The following is an 8,801-nucleotide window of genomic DNA, read 5'->3' as shown; positions in this document are numbered from 1 at the left end:
TATCAAAAACTTGGCTTTAATTTTCCTAGATCTACGTCAATGGCGGGAAAATAATTTTAAGTAGCAGAGACTACAGGCCCTACTTTTGTCAGTGCTAGTTGAACGAAATTGAAATTTTAATGTTTTTCAAAATAGGCAAAAAAAGGCAAAGACGTTTAGGAATAAGGGGTTTAGCACTGATGAAAATAAGGCCCTAAAATGTTGAGGTTCTCTCTGGGAGTAACAAGGATGCATTGGATCAGGAACAATCCGATCATCTTGTAGGCTACACTTTCTTTCATTCTTCCTGATTCTCGTTCTGCACCTCTTGTCCACACTCTCCATTGCTCTGGAATGTTGACCCTGTAGCCTTCTTGTTCTCATTGTCTCCACCAGGCCGAAGGCATGGGGAGAGAGTATATTTTGCACTCCGTCCGTGTGTCCGTCCGTCCGTCCTTCCGTCCGTCCGTTACCAGCTAATCTCCGGCAACCAGGGACCCCCATCTGAACACTATGTTGTACCAGGGACCCCCATCTGATACTATGTTGTACCAGGGACCCCCATCTGATACTATGTTGTACCAGGGACCCCCATCTGATACTATGTTGTACCAGGGACCCCCATCTGAACATATGTTGTACCAGGGACCCCCATCTGAACACTATGTTGTACCAGGGACCCCCATCTGAACACTATGTTGTACCAGGGACCCCCATCTGAACATATGTTGTACCAGGGACCCCCATCTGAACACTATGTTGTACCAGGGACCCCCATCTGAACATATGTTGTACCAGGGACCCCCATCTGAACATATGTTGTACCAGGGACCCCCATCTGAACACTATGTTGTACCAGGGACCCCCATCTGACCATATTTTGTTCCAGGGACCCCCATCTGACCATATGTTGTTCCAGGGACCCCCATCTGGAAATGCTTTGTTCCAGGGACCCCCAGAAGAGAAGATTTGTTATTTAAAATAGTTTAAAAATATCAGATCTACAAGCTCTCCTACCGCACTGTGAGCTTGTACATCTGCTTTGAATAACCGACATATACATAAATGGATACATTTGTTGACATGGTATCAACACATTTAGCTGGGGACCCCCTGGAACCCCCTGAAGGACGCCTGGGGGTCCCCGGAACCCCTGGAACCCCCTGAAGGACCCTGGGGGTCCCCGGATCCCCTGGAACCCCCTGAAGGACCCCTGGGGGTCCCCGGCACCACCTCAGTGCACCTTGACAAACTCATCCAAAACTACATAGAAATACGTCCAGAGACACTTCTATCCTCCATAAACATTTATTTGATGTTATGGTTTCAGAAATGCTTCCAGAGCATTAGGAATATAACATGTAGCTGCTTATGAACGCTAGACATTTACAATGTACTTTATGAACGCTAGACATTTACAATGTACTTTATGAACGCTAGACATTTACAATGTACTTTATGAACGCTAGACATTTACAATGTACTTTATGAACGCTAGACATTTACAATGTACTTTATGAACGCTAGACATTTACAATGTACTTTATTAACGCTAGACATTTACAATGTACTTTATGAACGCTAGACATTTACAATGTACTTTATTAACGCTAGACATTTACAATGTACTTTATGAACGCTAGACATTTACAATGTACTTTATTAACGCTAGACATTTACAATGTACTTTTATACCTCAATATTGTAACAAGAACATTACAGAGTACAACTGATCCAATTTGTTGGATATTGTTGTTGTTGTTGTTTTTCTTTTTTTGAATAAAATAAAATACATGGAAAAAGTTATAAAAATAATGGCCTCCTCACGCATTAGAAGGACAATATCAGTCACCAGAAGCAGAGACGTGTGTTTTCAACCAGGTCTAACGTTCATTAGAGTTGGAAAATAGTCTCCTGCCGACAAGCTCCCGTCGCTTGCCGTGGATATCACCATGCCGACTGGTCGGAGCATGTTGGGTGGGTGGCCAACCTGGGGAGGCGTGGCTGTCTGCGTGGTCGTTATGAGAGAGAGGGTCAATACACCTGGGAGGCGTGGCTGTCTGCGTGGCTGTCTGCATGGTGGATCTCTAGTCTGCTCGTCATGTTGTACAGAAGGTCTGTCTGGACCATATTCTCACTTCCTGAACCAATCCATCAACTCCAATTAAGCTCCAACTCTAAATCAACTCTAAATCAACTCCAAATCAACTCTAAATAAACTCTAAAAAACCCTCTGTTTCTGTTTCTGTTTCTGTGTCAGTCGTTCTCAAACATTTTTCATGTCAAGGACCCCAAAAAATATGTATTTGGCCGCCGACCCCATCTGAAAATATGTTGTTCCAGGGAGGGAAAAACGTTCGAATATAATTCGTTGCTGTCGGGAGGAAACCTCATAACACCCTTTACGTGTTGTTTCGGAAATATTGAACCAATGGAAAGTAGTAAAACGTGCGTTGGACAAAACCCCTCTCTCCCTCTCATGGAAGTAATTGACAATATATAAAGTTACAACACCAACTTTGATGAGGCTGTATTGCTTTGTTTTAAACATATTAGGTTTTCTTAATTTCCTGAAAAATGTATATTTTTAATTTCCTGAAAAATGTATATTTTTAATTTCCTGAAAAATGAACATTTTGGAGTTATGAGGTTTCCTCCCGACAGCAGAGATATATTCAAAGATTTGCGCCACATTTTCACAATTTTTAAAAAATAGCAGACCTACAAGCTCGTAGATCTGCTATTTGTTAATAGCTAAAGTATAACATAATGCTTAAAACACCAAAAGGGGTTCCTGCCCTGAATGGGTTAAAAACCAGGAAGTGACGCCTGGTGTTTTGTGCTCACGCCCATACAGAGGCTCCGGGGTTGCCAGATTCAGTGAGTGAAACAAGCGACCAGGTCTATGAAAACAAGCCCAAATAAGCAACTACACTTCAGAAACAAGCCCAAACTAAAGCTACCCGCAACTATGGATATTTACAAAACTTTACAGGGAAACACAGCCGAAGTCGCTTACAATAAGCAGACCTGGCAACGCTGCAGCTCAGCACTGCAGGCTAATTTGCATATGATCAAAAACCATGTTTCATTGGCCGACTGGTTCGTTCTGAACTAAAGGACCTCAACGTTCAATAGAAGGACAAGGTCTCTCTCTCTCTCTCTCTCTCTCCTCTAAACGATCTCTCTCTCTCTCTCCTCTAAACAATGTCTCTCTCTCTCTCTCTCTCTCTCTCTCTCTGAGACATTATCTGTCCTCACAAAGACACACTGAGGAGGAGTCCAAAGGAACCCTAAACCCAGGGTAGAGAGGTTCAGTGAATGTGCTCTGGAAGGTGTAAAGGTGTCTCAGTGAGTCAGAGGACACGTCATAGAAGGACAGAGTCCCTGCAGGGCAGTCTAGATACACTGCTACTCTGTAGACAGGCCAACCCCTCTCATCCACTGTTCTGCTGGAGTCAGAGGGATAAACAGGGAGGACAGTCATCCTACTATTGTGAATGACAGAGTAACCGCCTCCACAGTACAGACTCCAGGAATGATCATTGTATCCAAGCCTACTATCCTCTCCTCTCCTGCTGATTGCTCTGTAAGCCCCTCCTATCCCAACCACTCCACTCCTCTCTACCTCCCACAGGTAACGGCCTCCAGACAGACCCTCTGAACACAGAACCTGTCTAACAACACCATCAAATCTATCACGGTGGTCAGCGTATGACTGACGCTCCCGTGACCCTGTGACCTTCCTGTTGTCGTCAGACAGACAGAGTGTTCTGCTTGCTGTGTTTGGGTCCAGAGTGAGACGATGGGAATCTGATGAGAAAACAACACAGTAAAAAACATTAAATATTAAACATATTTACCTGTCTCACCCTCCTCCACCCCAGCTACCACCTGTCTCACCCTCCACCACCCCAGGTACCCCCTGTCTCACCCTCCTCCACCCCAGCTACCACCTGTCCCACCCTCCACCACCCCAGCTACCACCTGTCTCACCCTCCTCCACCCCAGCTACCCCCTGTCTCACCCTCCACCCCAACCATCACCTGTCTCACCCTCCACCCCAGCTACCACCTGTCTCACCCTCCACCCTGTCTACCCCCTGTCTCACCCTCCACCACCTGTCTCACCCTCCACCCCAGCTACCACCTGTCTCACCCTCCACCCCATCTACCCCCTTTATCACCCTCCACCACCCCAGCTACCCCGTCTCACCCTCCACCACCCCAGCTACCACCTGTCTCACCCTCCACCACCCTAGTTACCACCTGTCTCACCCTCCTCTCATCCCCCTCCACCCCAGCTACCCCGTCTCACCCTCCTCCACCAGCCCATCTACCACCTGTCTCACCCTCCTCCACCCCAGCTACCCCCTATCTCACCCTCCTCCACCCCAGCTACCACCTGTCTCACCCTCCTCCACCCCAGCTACCCCCTGTCACACCCTCCTCCACCCCAGCTACCACCTGTCTCACCCTCCTCCACCCCAGCTACCACCTGTCTCACCCTCCTCCACCCCAGCTACCACCTGTCTCACCCTCCTCCACCCCAGCTACCCCCTGCCTCACCCTCCTCCACCCCAGCTACCACCTGTCTCACCCCCCTCCACCCCAGCTACAACCTGTCTCACCCTCCACCACCCCAGCTACCTCCTACCTCACCCTCCTCCACCCCACCCTCCTCCACCCCCGCTACCCCCTGTCTCACCCTCCTCCACCCCAGCTACCACCTGTCTCACCCTCCTCCACCCCCGCTACCACCTGTCTCACCCTCCTCCACCCCAGCTACCTCCTGTCTCACTCTCCTCCACCCCAGCTACCACCTGTCTCACCCTCCTCCACCTCAGCTACAACCTGTCTCACCCTCCACAACCCCAGCTACCTCCTGCCTCACCCTCCTCCACCCCAGCTACCACCTGTCTCACCCTCCTCCACCCCCGCTACCACCTGTCTCACCCTCCTCCACCCCAGCTACCCCCTGTCTCACCCTCCTCCACCCCAGCTACCACCTGTCTCACCCTCATCCACCCCCGCTACCACCTGTCTCACCCTCCTCCACCCCAGCTGCCCCCTGTCTCACCCTCCTCCACCCGTGCTACCACCTGTCGTTTTGGATCTGCAGTTTAGGTACGGGGGATTCGGAGTCCCTATGGTTGGGACTGATGTGCTTGATCTCACTACCTAAAAAGCAGATCCAATTCATCGCCAAACCATAATAAATAATGATATTGCTCATTTGTATTGAATAAATATATATTCCATCCATTCTTGAGTTGTCCTGACTGAACCACTGATACGTTTTTCAGAAAACATTTAGCAGAATCTGGTCTCAGGTCTTAATGGGTTAATGTAGTGGAGTCAAAAGTACAGTATCCACAAATACAAATACTAGGTAAAGTACATAAACTCATGTCTGTCTGTCTGTCTGTCTGTCTGTCTGTCTGTCTGTCTGTCTGTCTGTCTCATAGCGCGGCACCGCTACGAGCTTGTAGATGTGCTAATTTTGAAAAATCGTGAAAATGTGGCACAAATTGAATATATATTCTTTCACAGCAAACGTTTTAACTCAAATATGGAACAACATCAGATGGGGGTCCGTGGCATTACAGATAATTCTGGGAGTTTTAACATGAAATAGGCTACTTTGAGCACCACTGTAGTGTTGAATTTGTCGACTAAAACTAAATATACTGACAATTTCGTCAACAAATAAAAACTAGACTAAAATGTTAGGGAGGGACTAGTGGAGAAGAGAACCAGTAGAACTAAAAGACAAGTGATGACAAGTGTTACATCGCAATGCGTTGTGAGCTTGTAGATCTGTTATTCTCAGCATGCGACCAAGTGTAAAATCAGCCATTACTATATGACGACAATAATAAAATAATAATATTTTAGTCGCCTAAATCAATTGTAGATTTAGTCGACTAAAATCTCATGATACTAACTAAAACTAGACTAACACAAAAAACAATACAGATGACTAAAATATAACTAAAACTCAAGTTTTTTTTCAAAAGTCTATGACTAAACTAAAATCTAAACGTTGCTGTTAAAATCAACACTGATACGTTTTGCAGAAAATCAATGAATCCATTAAGACCTGAGACCATGCAGATTCTACAAAATGTATTTTTCTGTATTCTGAAATTGAGTAAATGTACTTAAGCACTTAGCAGACAGACAGACAGACAGACAGACAGACAGACAGACAGACAGACAGACAGACAGACAGACAGACAGACAGACAGACAGACAGACACTCACATTGTGTAGGGAGTTGAGAATTAGTCCAGAGTTCTCCTCCATGTTTCACTCTGTAGGAAGTAGAACAACAATGCATCAATGTCTGACTGTCTAACACAACGTCTCTGACACTACAGTGTTTCTGCTACCATTATCTTCACCCGGGCAGGTAGCCTGACCGGACAAACTCACTGCCACCTGGCTTGGACCAGAGGACTTAGAAATACTACAGGCTGTGGTCATACAATGATACACTGAGGACACTCAAATGGAACTGCAACAGTATGTGCTGCTGAGAAACTGTCATGAAATGACTGAGAGGGAACCTTCTGTGTCCTCTCCTGTTAAACCTGCTATTTGAGCTTGTAGATCTGATATTTGAGCTTGTAGACCTACTATTTGAGCTTGTAGATCTGATGTGTGAGCTTGTAGATCTAATATTTGAGCTTGCAGATCTGCTATTTGAGCTTGCATATCTACTATTTGAGCTTGTAGATCTGCTATTTGAGCTTGTAGATCTGCTATAGCCTATTTGAGCTTGTAGAGCTGCTATTTGAGCTTGTAGATCTGCTATTTGAGCTTGCAGATCTGCTATTTGAGCTTGTAGAAGTGATATTTGAGTTTCGTCATAATGTTCAGGCATACTAGGGTTCATGTGGTTAATCACTGACTAATTGTATGTTTCAATTAAAAGTACATGACAGACAGACAGACAGACAGACAGACAGACAGACAGACAGACAGACAGACAGACAGACAGACAGACAGACAGACAGACAGACAGACAGACAGAGAGTCTACTCACTTGAGTGTTTCCAGTCCAGAGAAGTTCTCCAGTCCAGACACCGGCAAGATGTTGAGGGTCAAATCTAATTCTCTCAGATGAGGATTAGATCTGAGAGCTGAGGCCAGAAGTTCACAGCTTCTCTCTGACAACCAGCAGTTCATCAGTCTAAATGAGAAATAAAACACCACATGTTTGATTGTCTGCTATAAAATACATTATTCTGGATAGAAGACAATGAAGCTAATAACTGGTGATGTCACAGACACAAGGAGGAGCAAAAGACAATACTATTGTTTTTATTATCGGCTATTTTTTAAACATGTTGATAAATCTTGGACGATGCTAAAATGTTCTCTTAAGGGGTCCCTAGCAGAACATATTTTCAGATGAGGGTCTGCAGACAAATACGTGTCAATTTGGGGATACTAAAATGTTTGACAACCAATGCTGTAGAGCAGGGTTCTTCAACAGGGTGTCCGGGACCCCTAGGGGGTCCTTCGAGTTACTGCAGGGGGGTCTCCAAATCTTCTTATAATAGAAGTGTGTTACTATGAGATCAACCTTATTCACACTCTACCAATAAAGCATCACCACAATATTAATAGTATAATCACATAATAAATAAATAATATCTGACCGTAGAGTCTCCAGTCTACAATGTGGACTCCTCAGTGCGTCACACAGCAGATCCATATTTGGCTCCAGGTGGTTGTAACTGATGTCCAGGTGTCTCAGATGGGACGGATTAGAACTGAGAGCTGAAGCCACAACTTCAATGTGTTCCTTCTGGAGGCGACGGCCAAAACCAACAAGTCTGTAATGACAGATTAAATGTAAAATCAGAAATGATCAAAACAGGTCAGACCAAGTTCACTGTCAAGGAAGTAAACTGAGAGATCTTCTATTGCAGATCTACAAGCTCACATTGTGTCACATTGCGAGGTTGCAGATCGGCTATTTTCAAAAACATATTTACACAATGTATTCAGAACAGGTCTGTTACATAATACATATTTATATATATAAAGTGCTTGGTTTGAGAACCACTGGTTTACATTAAACACTGCAGAATTAACCACCAGTTGTGACCAAGCAGTCTTTTAATTTGTGATGATTCCACCTCTGTGTGTGCATGTGCATGTGAGTGCATGCGTGCGTGCGTGTGCATGCGTCCATCCATGCATGCATGTGTACAGTACGCATGTGTGTGTGTGTGTGTGTGTGTGTGTGTGTGTGTGTGTGTGTGTGTGTGTGTGTGTGTGTGTGTGCATGTCTGTTTATTATTTGTATTAATTTGTAATGAATGAATGTAGTAGAATAATATTAAATATAGTAATATTTGTAATGAATGAATGTAGTAGTAATATATCAGTGAATGGTGCTCAGTCATGTTGTTATTCACAGGACTACTAACCTGGCTGTTGTGCAGTTCCTCACAGCTGGGATCAGTCTCCGTCGCCCCGCCTGGTCTGTGTTGTATTTGTCGAGGTCCATCACCTCCAGAACCTCCTCTGACATCAGCAGCATGGAGGCCAGAGCTGAACACTGGGTCTCAGTGAGTTTCTTCCCTGATCTGCTATCTGACTGTAGGTACTGTTGGATCCCCTGACTTACTGACTGGTTCATCTCCATCAGACAGTGGAAGATGTTGATACATCTTTCAGGAGAGAGGTCTTCATCGGCGCTCATCTCCTTCAGGTTGTTGATGACTCTCTGGATCTCCTCTGGACTGTTCTGTGTCTGACCCAGCAGGCCTCCTAACAGACTTTGGTTGGACTGCAGTGAGAGAC

General features: G+C 45.4%; 1 long non-coding RNA gene across 1 annotated transcript; it reads right to left on the bottom strand.

Moving 5' to 3' along the window:
• Positions 1 to 7,108: 7,108 nt before the first annotated feature.
• On the bottom strand, positions 7,109 to 8,512 carry LOC306940339. Its single transcript, XR_013792002.1, has 3 exons — positions 8,426 to 8,512; positions 7,649 to 7,825; positions 7,109 to 7,176 (listed from the first exon to the last, which is right to left on the bottom strand). It is a non-coding gene; the product is annotated as an uncharacterized lncRNA (long non-coding RNA).
• Between the last annotated feature and the right edge of the window lie 289 nt (positions 8,513 to 8,801).

Source organism: Electrona antarctica (genome assembly GCF_951216825.1).
Source record: "Electrona antarctica genome assembly, chromosome: 2".
Classification (NCBI taxonomy): domain Eukaryota; kingdom Metazoa; phylum Chordata; class Actinopteri; order Myctophiformes; family Myctophidae; genus Electrona; species Electrona antarctica.
Note: the sequence above shows the minus strand (reverse complement) of the source record. Positions and strands in the feature narration are given on the sequence as shown.